We start from the raw sequence: 18,025 nt of genomic DNA on the forward strand, positions 1-18,025 counted from the left end.
GCTGACACCCAGCCAAACAGGGTCTGGAGTGGACCTCTAGTAAACTCCAACAGACCTGCAGCTGAGGGTCCTGTCTGGTAGAAGGAAAACTAACAAACAGAAAGGACATCCACACCAAAAACCCATCTGTACATCACCATCATCAAAGACAAAAAGTAGATAAAACCACAAAGATGGGGAAAAAACAGAGCAGAAAAACTGGAAACTCTAAAAAACAGAGCACCTCTCCTCCTCCAAAGGAACGCAGTTCCTCACCAGCAACGGAACAAAGCTGGATGGAGGATGACTTTGATGAGTTGAGAGAAGAAGGCTTCAGACGATCAAACTACTCTGAGCTACGAGAGGAAATTCAAAACAATAGCAAAGAAGTTAAAAACTTTGAAAAAAAATTAGAAGGATGGATAACTAGAATAACCAATGGAGAGAAGGGCTTAAAGGAGCTGATGGAGCTGAAAGCCAAGTTTCGAGAACTACGCGAAGATTGCAGAAGCCTCAGTAGCAGATGCGATCAACTGGAAGAAAGGGTATCGCTGATGGAAGATGAAATGAATGAAATGAAGAGAGAAGGGAAGTTTAGAGAAAAAAGAATAAAAAGAAATGAACAAAGCCTCCAAGAAATTTGGGACTATGTGAAAAGACCAAACCTACGTCTGATTGGTGTACCTGAAAATGATGGGGAGAATGGAACCAAGTTGGAAAACACTCTGCAAGATATTATCCAGGAGAACTTCCCCAATCTAGCAAGGCAGGCCAGCATTCAGATTCAGGAAATACAGAGAACGCCACAAAGATACTCCTCGAGAAGGGCAACTCCAAGACACATAATTGTCAGATTCACCAAAGTTGAAATGAAGGAAAAAATGTTAAGGGCAGCCAGAGAGAAAGGTCGGGTTACCCACAAAGGGAAGCCCATCAGACTAACAGCTGATCTCTCAGCAGAAACTCTACAAGCCAGAAGAGAGTGGGGGCCGATATTCAACATTCTTAAAGAAAAGAATTTTCAACCCAGAATTTCCTATCCCGCCAAACTAAGCTTCATAAGTGAAGGAGAAATAAAATACTTTACAGACAAGCAAACGCTGAGTGATTTTGTCACCACCAGGCCTGCCCTAAAAGAGCTCCTGAAGGAAGCACTAAACATGGAAAGGAACAACCGGTACCAGCCACTGCAAAAACATGCCAAATTGTAAAGACCATCGAGGCTAGGAAGAAACTATAGCAACTAACGAGCAAAATAACCAACTAACATCATAATGACAGGATCAGATTCACACATAACAATATTAACGTTAAATGTAAATGGGCTAAATGCTCCAATCAAAAGACACAGACTGGCAAACTGGATAAGGAGTCAGGACCCATCAGTGTGCTGTATTCAGGAAACCCATCTCACGTGCAGAGACACACATAGACTCAAAATAAAGGGATGGAGGAAGATCTATCAAGCAACTGGAAAACAAAAAAAGGCAGGGGTTGCAATCCTAGTCTCTGATAAAATAGACTTTAAACCAACAAAGATCAAAAGAGACAAAGAAGGCCATTACATAATGGTAAAGGGATCAATTCAACAAGAAGAGCTAACTATCCTAAATATATATGCACCCAACACAGGAGCACCCAGATTCATAAAGCAAGTCCTCAGTGACCTACAAAGGGACTTAAACTCCCACACAATAATAATGGGAGATTTTAACACCCCACTGTCAGCATTAGACAGATCAACGAGACAGAAAGTTAACAAGGATATCCAGGAATTGAACTCAGCTCTACATAAAGTGGACCTAATAGACATCTACAGAACTCTCCACCCCAAGTCAACAGAATATACATTTTTTTCAGCACCACACCACACCTATTCCAAAATTGACCACATAGTTGGAAGTAAAGCTCTCCTCAGCAAATGTAAAAGAACAGAAATTATAACAAACTGTCTCTCAGACCACAGTGCAATCAAACTAGAACTCAGGATTAAGAAACTCACTCAAAACCGCTCAACTACATGGAAACTGAACAACCTGCTCCTGAATGACTATTGGGTACATAATGAAATGAAGGCAGAAATAAAGATGTTCTTTGAAACCAACGAGAACAAAGACACAACATACCAGAATCTCTGGGACACATTCAAAGCAGTGTGTAGAGGGAAATTTATAGCACTAAATGCCCACAAGAGAAAGCAGGAAAGATCCAAAGTTGACACCCTAACATCACAATTAAAAGAACTAGAAAAGCAAGAGCAAACACATTCAAAAGCTAGCAGAAGGCTAGAAATAACTAAAATCAGAGCAGAACTGAAGGAAATAGAGACACAAAAAACCCTTCAAAAAATTAATGAATCCAGGAGCTGGTTTTTTGAAAAGATCAACAAAATTGATGGACCGCTAGCAAGACTAATAAAGAAGAAAAGAGAGAAGAATCAAATAGATGCAATAAAAAACGAAAAAGGGGATATCACCACCGATCCCACAGAAATACAATCTACCATCAGAGAATACTACAAACACCTCTGTGCAAATAAACTAGAAAATCTAGAAGACATGGATAAATTCCTCGACAAATACACCCTCCCAAGACTAAACCAGGAAGAAGTTGAATCTCTGAATAGACCAATAACAGGCTCTGAAATTGTGGCAATAATCAATAGCTTACTAACCAAAAAGAGTCCAGGACCTGATGGATTCACAGCTGAATTCTACCAGAGGTACAAGGAGGAACTGGTACCATTCCTTCTGAAACTATTCCAATCAATAGAAAAAGAGGGAATCCTCCCTAACACATTTTATGAAGCCAGCATCATCCTGATACCAAAACCTGGCAGAGACATAACCAAAAAAGAGAATTTCAGACCAATATCCTTGATGAACATTGATGCAAAAATCCTCAATAAAATACTGGCAAACCGAATCCAGCAGCACATCAAAAAGCTATCCACCATGATCAAGTGGGCTTCATCCCTGGGATGCAAGGCTGGTTCAACATACGCAAATCAATAAATGTAATCCAGCATATAAACAGAACCAAAGACAAAAACCACATGATTATCTCAATAGATGCAGAAAAGGCCTTTGACAAAATTCAACAACCCTTCATGCTAAAAACTCTCAATAAATTAGGTATTGATGGGACGTATCTCAAAATAATAAGAGCTATCTATGACAAACCCACAGCCAATATCATACTGAATGGGCAAAAACTGGAAGCATTCCCTCTGAAATCTGGCACAAGACAGGGATGCCCTCTCTCACCGCTCCTTTTCAACATTGTGCTGGAAGTTCTGGCCAGAGCAATCAGGCAGGAGAAGGAGATAAAGGGTATTCAACTAGGAAAAGAGGAAGTCAAATTGTCCCTGTTCTTTGAAAACTGGCACAAGACAGGGATGCCCTCTCTCACCACTCCTATTCAACATAGTGCTGGAAGTTCTGGCCAGGGCAATCAGGCAGGAGAAGGAAATAAAGGGTATTCAATTAGGAAAAGAGGAAGTCAAATTGTCCCTGTTTGCAGATGACATGATTGTATATCTAGAAAACCCCATTGTCTCAGCCCAAAATCTCCTTAAGCTGATAAGCAACTTCAGCAAAGTCTCAGGATACAAAATCAATGTACAAACATAACAAGCATTCTTGTACACCAATCACAGACAAACAGAGAGCCAAATCATGAGTGAACTCCCATTCACAATTGCTTCAAAGAGAATAAAATACCTAGGAATCCAACTTACAAGGGATGTGAAGGACCTCTTCAAGGAGAACTACAAACCACTGCTCAATGAAATCAAAGAGGATACAAACAAATGGAAGAACATTCCATGCTCATGGGTTGGAAGAATCAATATCGTGAAAATGGCCATACTGCCCAAGGTAATTTATAGATTCAATGCCATCCCCATCAAGCTACCAATGACTTTCTTCACAGAATTGGAAAAAACTACTTTAAAGTTCATATGGAACCAAAAAAGAGCCCGCATCGCCAAGTCAATCCTAAGCCAAAAGAACAAAGCTGGAGGCATCACGCTACCTGACTTTAAACTATACTACAAGGCTACAGTAACCAAAACAGCATGGTACTGGTACCACAACAGAGACATAGATCAATGGAACAGAACAGAGCCCTCAGAAATGATGCCGCATAGCTACAACTATCTGATCTTTGACAAACCTGACAAAAACAAGAAATGGGGAAAGGATTCCCTATTTAATAAATGGTGCTGGGAAAACTGGCTAGCCATATGTAGAAAGCTGAAACTGGATCCCTTCCTTACACCTTATACAAAAATTAATTCAAGATGGATTAAAGACTTATATGTTAGACCTAAAACCATTAAAATCCTACAAGAAAACCTAGGCAATACCATTCAGGACATAGGCGTGGGCAAGGACTTCATGTCTAAAACACCAAAAGCAATGGCAACAAAAGCCAAAATCGACAAATGGGATCTCATTAAACTAAAGAGCTTCTGCACAGCAAAAGAAACTATCATCAGAGTGAACAGGCAACCTACAGAATGGGAGAAAATTTTTGCAACCTACTCATCTGACAAAGGGCTAATATCCAGAATCTACAATGAACTCAAACAAATTTACAAGAAAAAAACAAACAACCCCATCAAAAAGTGGGCAAAGGACATGAACAGACACTTCTCAAAAGAAGACATTTATGCAGCCAAAAAACACATGAAGAAATGCTCATCATCACTGGCCATCAGAGAAATGCAAATCAAAACCACAGTGAGATACCATCTCACACCAGTTAGAATGGCCATCATTAAAAAATCAGGAAACAACAGGTGCTGGAGAGGATGTGGAGAAATAGGAACACTTTTACACTGTTGGTGGGACTGTAAACTAGTTCAACCATTGTGGAAGTCAGTGTGGCGATTCCTCAGGGATCTCGAACTAGAAATACCATTTGACCCAGCCATCCCATTACTGGGTATATACCCAAAGGACTATAAATCATGCTGCTATAAAGACACATGCACACGTATGTTTATTGCGGCACTATTCACAATAGCAAAGAGTTGGAACCAACCCAAATGTCCAACAACGATAGACTGGATTAAGAAAATGTGGCACATATACACCATGGAATACTATGCAGCCATAAAAAATGATGAGTTCGTGTCCTTTGTAGGGACATGGATGAAACTGGAAAACATCATTCTCAGTAAACTATCGCAAGGACAAAAAACCAAACACCGCATGTTCTCACTCATAGGTGGGAATTGAACAATGAGAACTCATGGACACAGGAAGGGGAACATCACACTCCGGGGACTGTTGTGGGGTGGGGGGAGGGGGGAGGGACAGCATTAGGGGATATACCTAATGCTAAATGACGAGTTAATGGGTGCAGGAAATCAACATGGCACATGGATACATATGTAACAAACCTGCACATTGTGCACATGTACCCTAAAACCCTAAAGTATAATAAAAAAAAAAAAAGATCCAAGAATTTCTTAAGTAAACAGTAAACTGATCCTAAGTATATAATCTGTGATCAATTTCTTAAGACTAAGTTTACTGCACCTTAATTCCAGGTATAAAATGATTTAGAAAGCATTTTACTGGGGGAGGTGGAAAATAAGGACAGGTAAATGATCTGCAGCTTAAAATACAAAATCCTGTCATGTTACATCTCACACGTTCAAGACACCCTCCATGTGCTGAAAAGAAAAGATGGTTCCCAGAAACAGTAATCCATTAATAAGTCATCCAATATATCAGGATTTTTAAAACTCCTTATAAAAAAGGAGTCCATGTATTCACAGATACTGTAGAATCTCCAGCTCCTATGTATATTACTGAAAAATGCAAATAAATATATCTTTGCGGTATTACAGCAATCCACATCTTTCCCATCAGACTATACCAGTCACCTTAGTACTGTGGAAATGTTCCATTGTTTTGGGCAGCCCAGGCCATGAGGTCCCCCACAACACCCCAAACTGTTAAAGAGTCTAACTCTTGAGCTGCTGATGAGGCCTGGAGGATCTTCATGGCTTTCTGTGATTCATTTCCCAGTTTGTAAATCACATAAATGAGGAAAGCAGCCCCTTCTTGTGTGCCCTGCTACGCTTCCCGGATTGCTTCTCCTAAGAGCTTCAGGCTCTCCGCATCCCTGCGTTCCAAATATTTCAGAGGGATGTGTAGGGCATGAGGCAAACGACAGATGTTCACCTCCATCTGAGGTCTGATGTCCAGCAACAGATGGGGTGCCCCAGAATCCAGAAGTCGCTTATAGTCGGTGACAGAAACACAATCCTCTGGGCTCAGTAAGTGCAGGGAGCGGCATTTATCGGTGGCTGAGGAGCCACAGAAGGCTTAATAGTCCAGCAGATGAGTCACAGTGGGCCATTTCCCGCAAGCTGCACAGTCGAGCCTGCGGCTCCGCAGCCGAATACAGCGGAAATGCCCTCTCAGGGCATCAAAGAGCAACAGGCTGCCACTGTAAGAGGGGTCCAGACTCGCAGCGATTTTCAGCACTTCCAAGGCCTGCAGGCAGCCCAGGACCCCAGTTACGACACGGAGCCGTCCGCACAGTTGGTCACTGTCTCCGCTGGAGGTGGCCGGGGGAATATGCGGCGATAGCAAAGCCCACCGTCATAATGGTAGGCTGTGATTTGGCCCTCGAAGCACAGGGCACTGGCAGACACTAGGGGCCAACCCGCCAGCACACATGCGTCATTAACCTGGTAGCGAGTGGACACGTTGTCCGAGCAGTCGGCCACCACATCATATCGGCAGACCGGGTCTAGGGTAGTGACTGGCATAAAAGGGCCTGAGTGTACCGCACTCGTTCCACCGCCAAACTGAGGCCGCGTGAAGCGGCCTTGGCCTGTCCAGCCGGTGCCTCGCCATGTAGCACTTGGTGGGCCAGGTTGCTCATCTCTACCACGTCACAGTCCACAAAGCCAAGGCGGCCCACGCCGGCCGCTGCCAAGTACTGCGCCAGTGGACAGCGGAGCCCACCACGTGTCCGTGCACGCCCAGCTCGGGCAGCACTAGCTGCCGGCTATAGAGCAGAATCTCATCTCGGAACAGAGCGGCCTTGGGCCGCAGCGGCAACACCGAAACCAGCCGTTCTGGCTGCGGTTCCTGCTCCTCCAAAAGGGCCGCCACCAGCTTCTGTTTCAGGGAATTCAATTCCTTCTCACGTTGAACAACTTCAGTCTGTAAGGAGAGTACCTTCTCCTGGGTGATAATAGTTTTATTCATAATAGTCAAAAATTTGAAACAACCCCAAGTCTACCAATTGGTGAATGGATAAACAAATTGTGGTCTATTCATACAAAAGTGTATTCCTCCACATAAAACAGAACAAATTACCAGAATAGTCCATGCAGTATTGAAGAAGAACAAAGTTGGAGGACTGATACTACCCAACTTCAAGACATGCTATAAAACTACAGACAATGTAGCATTGGTGAAAGAATTGATCAATAGACTAAAACAGAGGGCCAAGAATTAGACCCACATACATACAGTCAACTGATTTTTGACAAAGGAGCAAAGGCAATACAATGGAGCAAAGATAATCTTTTCAACAACTGGTGCTGGAACAACTGGGCTTTGATATGCAAAAAAAAATGAATCTAGACAGACATTTCACCCTTCTCAAAAATTAACTCAAAATGGATCACAGCCTTAAACATAAAACACTAAATTACAAAACCCCTAGAAGACAACATAGGAGAACATCTAGATGATCTGGATTTGGTGATGATTTTTTAGATGCAGCACCAAAGGCACAATCTACAAAAGAAAGAATTGATAAGTTGGACTTTATTAAAATTAAATATTTCTGCTCTGTGAAAGAGAAAGTCAAGTGAATGAGAACATACGCCATAGACTGGAATAAAATATTTGCAAAACACTATCTGATACAGAACTGTTATCCAAAATATACAAAGAACTGTTAAAATTCAACAGTAAGAACACAAACAACCTGATTGAAAAATGAGCCAAAGACAAGGACCTCATGTCTAAAACATTAAAAGCAATGGCAACAAAAGCCAAAATTGACAAATGGGATCTAATTAAACTAAAGAGCCTCTGCACAGCAAAAGAAACTACCATCAGAGTGAACAGGCAACCTACAGAATGGGAGAAAATTTTTGCAACCTACTCATCTGACAAAGGGCTAATATCCAGAATCTACAATGAACTCAAACAAATTTACAAGAAAAAAACAAACAACCCCATCAAAAAGTGGGCAAAGGACATGAACAGACACTTCTCAAAAGAAGACATTTATGCAGCCAAAAAACACATGAAGAAATGCTCATCATCACTGGCCATCAGAGAAATGCAAATCAAAACCACAGTGAGATACCATCTCACACCAGTTAGAATGGCCATCATTAAAAAATCAGGAAACAACAGGTGCTGGAGAGGATGTGGAGAAATAGGAACACTTTTACACTGTAAAAGTAAACTAGTTGAACCATTGTGGAAGACAGTGTGGCGATTCCTCAGGGATCTAGAACCAGAAATACCATTTGACCCAGCCATCCCATTACTGGGTATATACCCAAAGGACTATAAATCATGTTGCTATAAGGACACATGCACACGTATGTTTATTGTGGCACTACTCACAATAGCAAAGACTTGGAACCAACCCAAATGTCCAACAATGATAGACTAGATTAAGAAAATGTGGCACATATGCACCATGGAATACTATGCAGCCATTAAAAAGGATGAATTCATGTCCTTGCAGGGACATGGATTAAGCTGGAAACCATCATTCTCAGCAAACAAGCAAGGACAAAAAACCAAACACCGCATGTTCTCACTCATAGGTGGGAATTGAACAATGAGAACACTTGGACACAGGAAGGGGAACATCACACACTGGGGCCTGTCGTGGGGTGGGGAGAGGGGGGAGGGATAGCATTAGGAGATACACCTAATGTAAATGACGAGTTAATGGGTGCAGCACACCAACATGGCACATGTATCCATATGTAACAAACCTGCACGTTGTGAACATGTACCCTAGAACTTAAAGTATAATAAAAATATATATATTTAAAAAAAAAGAAAGAAAAATGAGCCAAAGAACTTTACAAACACCTCACCAAAGAAGATGCGCAGATGGCAAATAAACATGTAAAAAGACGTCCCAGATTATATGTTGTCAGGGAAAGGTAAATTAAAACAATGAGATACACGTGTATAAGAATAGCCAAAACCCAGAACACTGACAATACCAAATGCTGGAGAGGATGTGGAACAACAGGAACTCTTGTTCATTGCTGGTGGGAATGCAAAATGGTACAATCACTTTGGAAGACAGTTTGGAAGTTTCTTACCAAACTAAACACACTTTTACCATATGATCAGTTTTACCATATGATCCATTCTCCTTAGTATTTACCCAAAGGAGTTGAAAATATATGTCCACACAAAAAACTGCACATGAATGTTTATAGCAGCTTTATTCATAATTGCCAAAACTTGGAAGCAACCCAGATGTCCTTCAGTAGGTAAATGGATAAACAAACTGTGGTGAATCTAGATGATAGAACATTATTCAGTGCTAAAAAGAAATAAGCTATCAACCCATGACAAGTTATGGAAGAAATTTAAATGCATATTACAAAGTGAAAGAAGCCAACCTGAAAAGGCTACATACTGCATGATTCCAACCATATGACATTATGGAAAGGACAAAAACTGTGGAGACAGTAAAAATATCAGTGATTGCCAGAGGTTAGAAAGGGTGGAAGGATGAATGGGCAGAGCACCGATGTTTAGAGCAGTGAAACTACTCTGTATGATACTATAATGATGAATGCATGTCACTATACATTTGTCCAAACTCAGAGAATGTACAACACCAAGAGTGAACCTTAATGTGAACTCTGGACTGTGGATGATGATGATATGCCAGGGTAGGTTCATCAGTGTTAACAAATGTATCAGTCTAGTAGGAGATGCTGATAATGAAGAAGGCTGTGCATGTGTAGGGGCAGGCCGTATGTGGGAAATCCCTGCACCTCGCCTTCAATTTTAGTGTGAACCTAAAACTACTCTAAAATATGTCTACTTTTTAAAAGGGAATAAACATTGATGCACACAAGAACAATGATGACTCTCCAAAGCATTATGTTAAGTGAAAGAAGCCAGACACAAAAGATGACATATGATATGATCTCATCTATATAAAATTTTAGAGAAGACAAAACTATCATGATGGAAAGCAGATCACTGGTTTCCAGGGTCTGGGAGGTGAGAGAGGAGATTGACTGCACTGGGGCACAAGGGAAATTTTTTGGCATGAGAGAAATGTTCTATAAGATGAATGTGGTGGTAGTTTCAAAACTATACATTTGTCAAAAGTTATAGGATAGTATACTTAAAACTGGTGAATTTTTGCATGCAAATTATACTTTCATAAAGCTATAAGAATATAACAATAGGCCGGGCGCGGTGGCTCAAGCCTGTAATCCCAGCACTTTGGGAGGCCGAGGCGGGTGGATCACGAGGTCAGGACATCGAGACCATCCTGGCTAACACGGTGAAACCCCGTCTCTACTAAAAAATACAAAAAATTAGCCGGGCGTGTTGGCGGGCACCTGTAGTCCCAGCTACTCGGGAGGCTGAGGCAGGAGAATGGCGTGAACCCGGGAGGCGGAGCTTGCAGTGAGCCGAGATCGCGCCACTGCACTCCAGCCTGGGGGACAGAGAAAGACTCCGTCTCACAAAAAAAAAAAAAAAAAAAAAAAAAAAAGAATATAACAATAAAGCACAATTCCTCACTTAATTGCACTTCATTTTATTGTGCTTTGCAAATACTGTGTGTGTGTGTGTGTGTGTTTTTACAAGTTGAAAGTTTGTAGCAACCCTACATCAAGCAAGTCTGTCGGCACTATTTTTCCAAAGTATGTGCTCACTTTGTGACTGTGTGCCAGTATTTTTTAGCAATAAAGTATATTTAATTAAGGTAGGTATTTTTTTGGATATGATGCTATTGTATACTTAATAAACTATAGCATAGTGTAAACATAACTTTTATATGCACTAGGAAACCAAAACATTTGTGTGACTCACTTTATTGAGATACTTGCTTTATTGCAATAGGCCGAAACTGAATCCCCAGTATCTCTAAAATATGCCTATGTAAGAATTCTATCAAATAGGCTGGGCGTGGTGGCCCACACCTGTAATCCCAGCACGTTGGGAGGCCAACGTGGGCAGATTGCTTGAGCCCAGAAATTCGAGACCAGCCCAGGCAACATGCTAAAACCCCGTTTCTACAAAAAAATATAAAAATAAGCCAGGCATGATGGCACATGCCTGTGGTCCCAGGTACATGGGGGGCTGAAGCAAGAGCCTGAGCCCAAGAGATCAAGGCTGCAGTGTGTCATGTTTGCACTGCACTCCAGCCTGGGCAACAGAGGGAGACCCTGTCTCAAAAACAAAAAGGAGATTATCCCACAGAAAGTAAAAGGCATCTGTGATTCAACCATCCAGATACTACCACAGTTAAGACTTCTGTGCATTAAAATGTTTATTTTTACAAAAAAAAATTAGTAAATTTTGCAACTTAATTTTGCAAATTGGTAAGCTTTTTTCACTTAAGATATCCTGAACATTTCTGTGCCCGTAAAGAAATAGAATGACAACATGACCTCTAATGGCTACAAAATAGTCCGCTGGATACATACAAAATAATTGATTCAGATTCCCTCCCAGTTGGTGAGCAGTATTGTGATGAATCTCATTATCAGGAGTCCCACTCTCTGATCACCACCTTCCATACTTCTAGTTCACTCCTTCCTGGTCCTACATTCCAACTCCAGCAAACTTGATTCTTCCTGCTCCTAGATGCCATCAATCCTACCACTTTCTTCACTGCCTCTCACCCTCCTCCTGATTGCTTTCTTCTTCCCCCAGCTTAAAATACCATGGTCAGTCTCCGTACACCTCACTTGAATACTTCCTAAACACTTGCATCTTCCCACTGCATTAGGCCCACTTAGCAAAACCACACCCTGGTAAAATCCAGCACTGCCTGTATCAACATAGCTAAACAAGGCTGGAGAAAAACACTTTTGAATCGAATGGGCTCACATGAAATTCATGGCCACAAGCCTCAGGTGGATCCTCAATGTAGTGCAGCGATCTTTCTACTTTTCCCTGCTCCATTTTCTCCCACTCTTTTGGCCCAGTGCCTCTTAAACTATCTGTTGTGAGGACTAGATGTTTTTATTTCCAATCCATTATAGACCAATACTTTTTAAAAATACAGTAAAAATGTTATAGCAATGTCAAGTGCTATAAAAGTTTCTAAAAGCTTACTCTCACTTTCTGTACTCATCTCTTGGCAAGTCAGTAACCAAGGGCTCCCCAACTGGCCACTTTGTGCACTGCAGTCCTAGATGACAAATCTCAAACTGCCAGCACCTCCCCACCTTATTCACTCTCAGTTGATCATCTTGCTTCGTCTTTCACTAAAAAGGAATGAAAGACAATCAGTTCTTACTGATATGCAAATGATGTTTACAAAGGTTATTACTACACTCCTATAATTGTTTCTGTGCTGCTTTGCAAAAAATGAAAACTAAAAATAAATCACACCCAAACAAATACAGGCTAGAATGGTTTGTTGTTGTAGTTGTTTGGAAAGAAGCAGTTCTTTCAAAGTAGCTTTGTTACTTGTAGCAAACTGTATACATAAAAACTTTGTGCAACCTAGAGCGACTTTTTCCAAAGATTGTTACCTATTTCAAGGTGGAACCATTAAAACGTACTGAACCACAGTGGAAAAGACAACTATTGAGGCTAATTGAGGAGAAGGGTACTGTATATTTCTCTGGCAACTGTATGTGGGTACATGGACAAGGTTTGTCATCTATTTAGGGACTTGTTTTATATGCCCCCGACCTTATCCTCATCTTTTTGTTTTCTTTTGAATGTACTTTTCCAAACAAAGAATTATAAAATTATTTCAACCTTAGAACCTTAAGATGCCTTCGAATGGATTTATGTTAGTCTTTAGGGAGTCAGTGTGTTGCTGCTTATTATAATATAGTTCAGTTGGAGCCCCAAGTGTGCCATGTCCTTCCCACACTTCTCAGATGCCTTCATCTTCCTGTGAGCACTTGAGCTAGGAATCTCAGGTGACTTAATTTGGTTTTCCAGTGCTGAGGAGGCTACATTGTCTGGGGTATATATCCAGGGTTTCGCCATTTGGCATTAGAAAATTTAGGACACAGACACAAGGAGTTTAGGAGCAAAGGTTTAATAGGCAGAAGAAGAGAAGCAGCTCTCTGTAGGGAGAGAGGGGGCTTCCGAGAGGAAAAGATGGGCTGGCTGTGGATGTGCCCGATTTTATAGTGAAGCTTGAGGAGGTGGTGTCTGATTTAGGTAGGGCTCACAGATTGGTTCGATCAAATGTGACGTTTACATAGCACGCCCAAATCTGGTGACCCCACCCTAATCTTATTATGCTAATGAACTCTCCGTGTCTGGCTGCCATCTTGTCGCTCTTTACTGTACACATGGCTGGCACCTGAAGGAAGATGGAGCCAACATGTATAGTCTCTAGTTCCAGCCAGCATTCACTAGTGCAAGTTCCCAGGTTGGCTGTCTATGTCTGCAGCTGGACTTTACAGGCTGCTCTTTGTTAGAAAATGATTTGGGGCTGGCCGGGCGCGGTAGCTCACTCCTGTAATCCCAACACTTTGGGAGGCCAAGGCGGGCGAATCATGAGGTCAGGAGATCGAGACCATCCTGGCTAACACGGTGAAACCCTGTCTCTACTAAAAATACAAAAAAAAATTAGCCGGGCGTAGTGGTGGGCGCCTGTAGTCCCAGCTACTCGGGAGGCTGAGGCAGGAGAGTGGCGTGAACCCAGGAGGCAGAGATTGCAGTGAGCCGAGATCGCACAGCTGCACTCCAGCCTGGGTGACAGAGCGAGACTCCAAAAGAAAAGAAAAAATGTTTGGGGTGTTTTCATAAAAAAGCCTTACCGGGACCCATAACCTTATATCTGCCTAAGTGTTTTTTTAATACTAATTTTTTTGTTTAATTTCCTTGGTGCGACTTACGCCAAGTAATTATGAAGATTTTTTTTTCCTGGGTATTTCATGAAGGCTACGAAGTTGGAACAGGCAAATCCCGGGTGTGAAAGCTTTATTTTATCTACCTCATTTATGTTTTATTTGTTGTAGTCATAGTCTCTGCTTTCCTATTTTAAGACCACTGAAGTATTCCCAGGCCCTGTCTTAAACTTAAGAGTTGATGTATTGGTGGGAAGAACTGAATGTTCAAGATGATTTTTTATTCCATTTTTTTATAATCTCCTTTTGTACATGTAACAACATTGAGCATATGAATTATTGTTCCTGTAATGCCTTAACGGGAAAGGAGAAAGAAAGATCCTAACTTCTGGGTGGAAAAGTCTTTCCCCTGTATGCAGAAGGCCCTGATTGAAATGTGGACCTAAGACTGTTTGCCAAGTTTTGTCTCTTAGTTATTGCACCTTGACTTTAGGATTCCCCAATTTTTTTTTCTTTTTTCTTTTTTTTTGCCAAGCTGTGCCTTTCCTTCTGGAATTGTAAGTGAACACAATAGTACGTGCGTACACTGTGAAGTGGATACTGTTACAGAGAAAACAACAGTGGCTTTCTCACTGTCGAGATGATAGTATCTTGTGAATGTATGATCTACAGAGAAACCCCTGTAGTTTTATCCACTGATGCTGTCTGCTGGAAAATAAATTTTGAATGTTTTTCCTCCTGTCAAAATGACAGACAGACAGACAATCAGAAGGGACCAAACTTTCCTTCCATATACTCTTTCTTCCGTTTTATTAGGGATAAATTGCTTGTGTTCCCGTCTTAGGTCAAATCCTCCCTTTATGCACTGGATTCCAACCTCTCTTCTACTCAAAGACACTGTTCCATCAATTCTTTCTGTCCTGCATCAGAGATTTTTCCCTTTCTACTGAGTTATTCCTATCAGTGTACATGCTATTATTTCTCCCATCTTAAGAAAATCTCTTGCTCCCACTTCCCCTCCAGCCTCTTGACTGCACTCTCCTTTAGTACTGTCTATACGCTCTTTCCAGCCCCTCTTCCTTAACCAACTCCAACCAGGCTTACCACACCACTCCATTACATTGCTTTCTCAAGGTGACTAGGGAAACCAACTTTGTAAACTCTGGCAGTCAACTGTCCGTCTCTGAAGTAGACACTTTCTATGGTACATGTCATGTTCCCTGGGCCCACCTCTAATTTTCAGTCATAGCTGCAGATGGTTCCGTGCTCATTAACAGCATTCCTTAACAAGCACCCACTTCATCTCTCTCTGCTTTCAGCCTCAAGGTTTCGCCCACAAGAGCTTGCAAATCCCGGAAGTAGAGAAGAGTTAACACTCAAGAAAACCCTCAACGAAGGGGGACCAGACACATGTCCCAGCTTCCCATTGTCTGAGCAGAAAATTGTGGCTGGTGCTTTACATCCTTCTTAGATGTCTCAGTGGAGCTGACCCCACAGTCTAGAGCAACTATCTCAATAACACACCCTTTATTGGCTTTCTTCTTCCACTATCTCACTTCCCTACTCTCTCATTCCTGTTCCTGGGATCATCTCCCAGATAAACACCTTGTCTTGTCCACCATCTCTGCCTTAGAGAACCCAAACTAAGATGAACCTCACCTAACTTAACCACATTTGACATGCTTGATCATTCTCTTTTTTGAAGCAGATTTTTCTTGGCTTCTAGGATATTAAATATCGTGTGTTTTCTCCTACCTCACTGACTGCTCCTTCACATCCCTGCTAGTTCTTCCTCCCTGAACTCTGGGTCCTCGGCCACATGTCTCCCATGCCTATGCTTACTCCGTTGGTGATGTCAAATCATGGTGTTAAACATCACCCAAATGCTGATGACTCCCATATTTCTGTATCAAGCCCAGATCTTTCCTTTCATCTCCAGACTCAAACACCTAACTGCTTATTCAATATCTCCAATAGGATGTTTAATAGACATCTCAGACTTGGTGTTCCCAAAACGAAATTCCTGATCTCCACTCCTCCCCAACCCTCACCCACCCAAACCCACTCCTTCCACAGTCTTCCCCTCTAAATTTATGGTATCTCCTACCCTCCAGTTTCTCAGGGCAAAAACTTTAGAATGATCTTCAGTATCTCTCATACTTCAGTCTATCTGCAAATCCTGTCTATCCTCAAAATAGTATGTATGTATTAAATATTATATGTGCATATGTATAAAATATTATATTGGAGATAAGTGTGTGTATATCCCCAAAATCTGACTATTCTCACCATTTCCACTGCTACTCCCCTGCTGCCATCATCTGTTGTCTACATTCTACCTAACTGGTGCCACTGTCACCCATCTTTAGTCTATCGTCAAAGCAGCAGCCAGAGCACTCCTGTTAAGATGTATGTGTTAGATAACATTATTCTGTTATCAAAACTCTTCATAGCTTCAAATCTCATTCAAAGTAAAATCCAAAGCCTTCCCGCCAGTTTCCAGGGACCATCCCATCACATCTGGCTGTCCATCACTTCTCTAACCTCCCTCCTCCTGCACTCCCTTCCACTCGCTCTGCTCCAGGTGGAGTGACCCCCCCGCCATTCCTCAACCACACCACATACACTCCTGGCTCCTCCTTTTTATATCCCTTTGCGGACATTGGAGATAACATTTGAATGGGAAGATATAAAATTCACATGTTAATTTTAAATGTTACTTGTGAGAGTCTTTTTTTCAGTTTAAATTTATTCAGACCACTCAGGTTTATTGCAAAAGGACTGGACCCTCTTTCATGGGTCTGTTGGATTCTGCTCCCAAATCATGAAGAAGTAGAAAAACTTTGCCTAGGCATTATAACTGATAAATAAATAACAATATAATTACCACTCTACTCTTATGGTAAATTTTTTTATAATAGTTTCTAGTAGTTTAATAGTCATCCTATTCAATACACATACAGATAGTCCCCAACTTAGGATGGTTCAACTCAAGATTTTTTTCAACATTACAATGGTGCAAAAGCAATGTGTATTCAGTAGAAACCATACTTTGAGTACCCATAAAACCATCCTGTTTCTCAGTTTCAGTACAGTATTCAATATATTACATGAGATATTCAATAATTTATTATAAAATAGGTTTTGTGCTAGATGAGTTTGCCCAACTCTAGGCCAGTGTAAGTGTTATGAGCATATTAAAGGTAGTGTAGGCTAAACTATGATGTTTGGCAGGTTATGTGTATTAAACACATTTTCGACTTACAATTATTTTCAACTTATGATGGGTTTATCAGGACACAACCCCATCATAAGTCAAGGAGCACCTGTATACATCTGTAGTTCCATGCAAAATTATAGTCTAATTAATCCACCAATATGTACAAGATAAGCTTGTTCCTTGCCTTCCTTAGGAAATTAACTTGGATTCAGATAGCATTAAGTAGATTCTGAAAATGTAAACATGCCCTAAGTCACCTTTTGACTTGAAGGACTCAGTCTCTGATTTGTAGTTAATGAATTATAAAAAGAGAAAAACTTTCTGGACACCAAGCTAACAATCAATAAATTTATCTCGGTCCTTGTAGATAAAGTACTCATATAACCTTGCTTCCCCATTTCCTATACAAGCAAGTGTGATGAGAGAAAAACCCAAGGTGCTAGATTTTCACTAATACAAGACAAGCAAAAGAAAGATCCCACTAGTCCTTTTCTATATATAGAGGCAGGGTGGGAGTGGTGGAAATATTCACTGTGCATGCCATGGCCTAAGCTAGTGGGAAAAAAAGAATAAGCAACAGTTTTTATAAACTTTAGGTAAGGGTGGAGAAAAATACACTGCAAAAAACTGCTGCTCCATATGAATGTATACACACATATATACACATGATAGAATAACCACGAGTGATGCGTATGTTTCTAGGGAGGCAATCAATGTTGGGTTCCTCGCTTTCCTCACTTTGCTAAATTGGTCAAAGGAGTCCAAGGAAACTAGTTTTCTCCCTAAACAAA

The 18,025-nt window shown here is 41.2% G+C and overlaps 1 protein-coding gene and 1 pseudogene across 2 annotated transcripts in view; both read right to left on the reverse strand.

Moving 5' to 3' along the window:
* SYT16 (synaptotagmin 16) overlaps positions 1–18,025 on the reverse strand; it is a 322,403-nt gene that overhangs the window by 261,861 nt on the left and 42,517 nt on the right. The window lies entirely within an intron of this gene.
* LOC116484505 (adenylyltransferase and sulfurtransferase MOCS3-like) lies at positions 5,789–7,217 on the reverse strand (annotated as a pseudogene).

This window comes from Hylobates moloch, unplaced genomic scaffold (assembly GCF_009828535.3).
Source record: "Hylobates moloch isolate HMO894 unplaced genomic scaffold, HMol_V3 SCAFFOLD_16, whole genome shotgun sequence".
NCBI classification, from domain to species: domain Eukaryota; kingdom Metazoa; phylum Chordata; class Mammalia; order Primates; family Hylobatidae; genus Hylobates; species Hylobates moloch.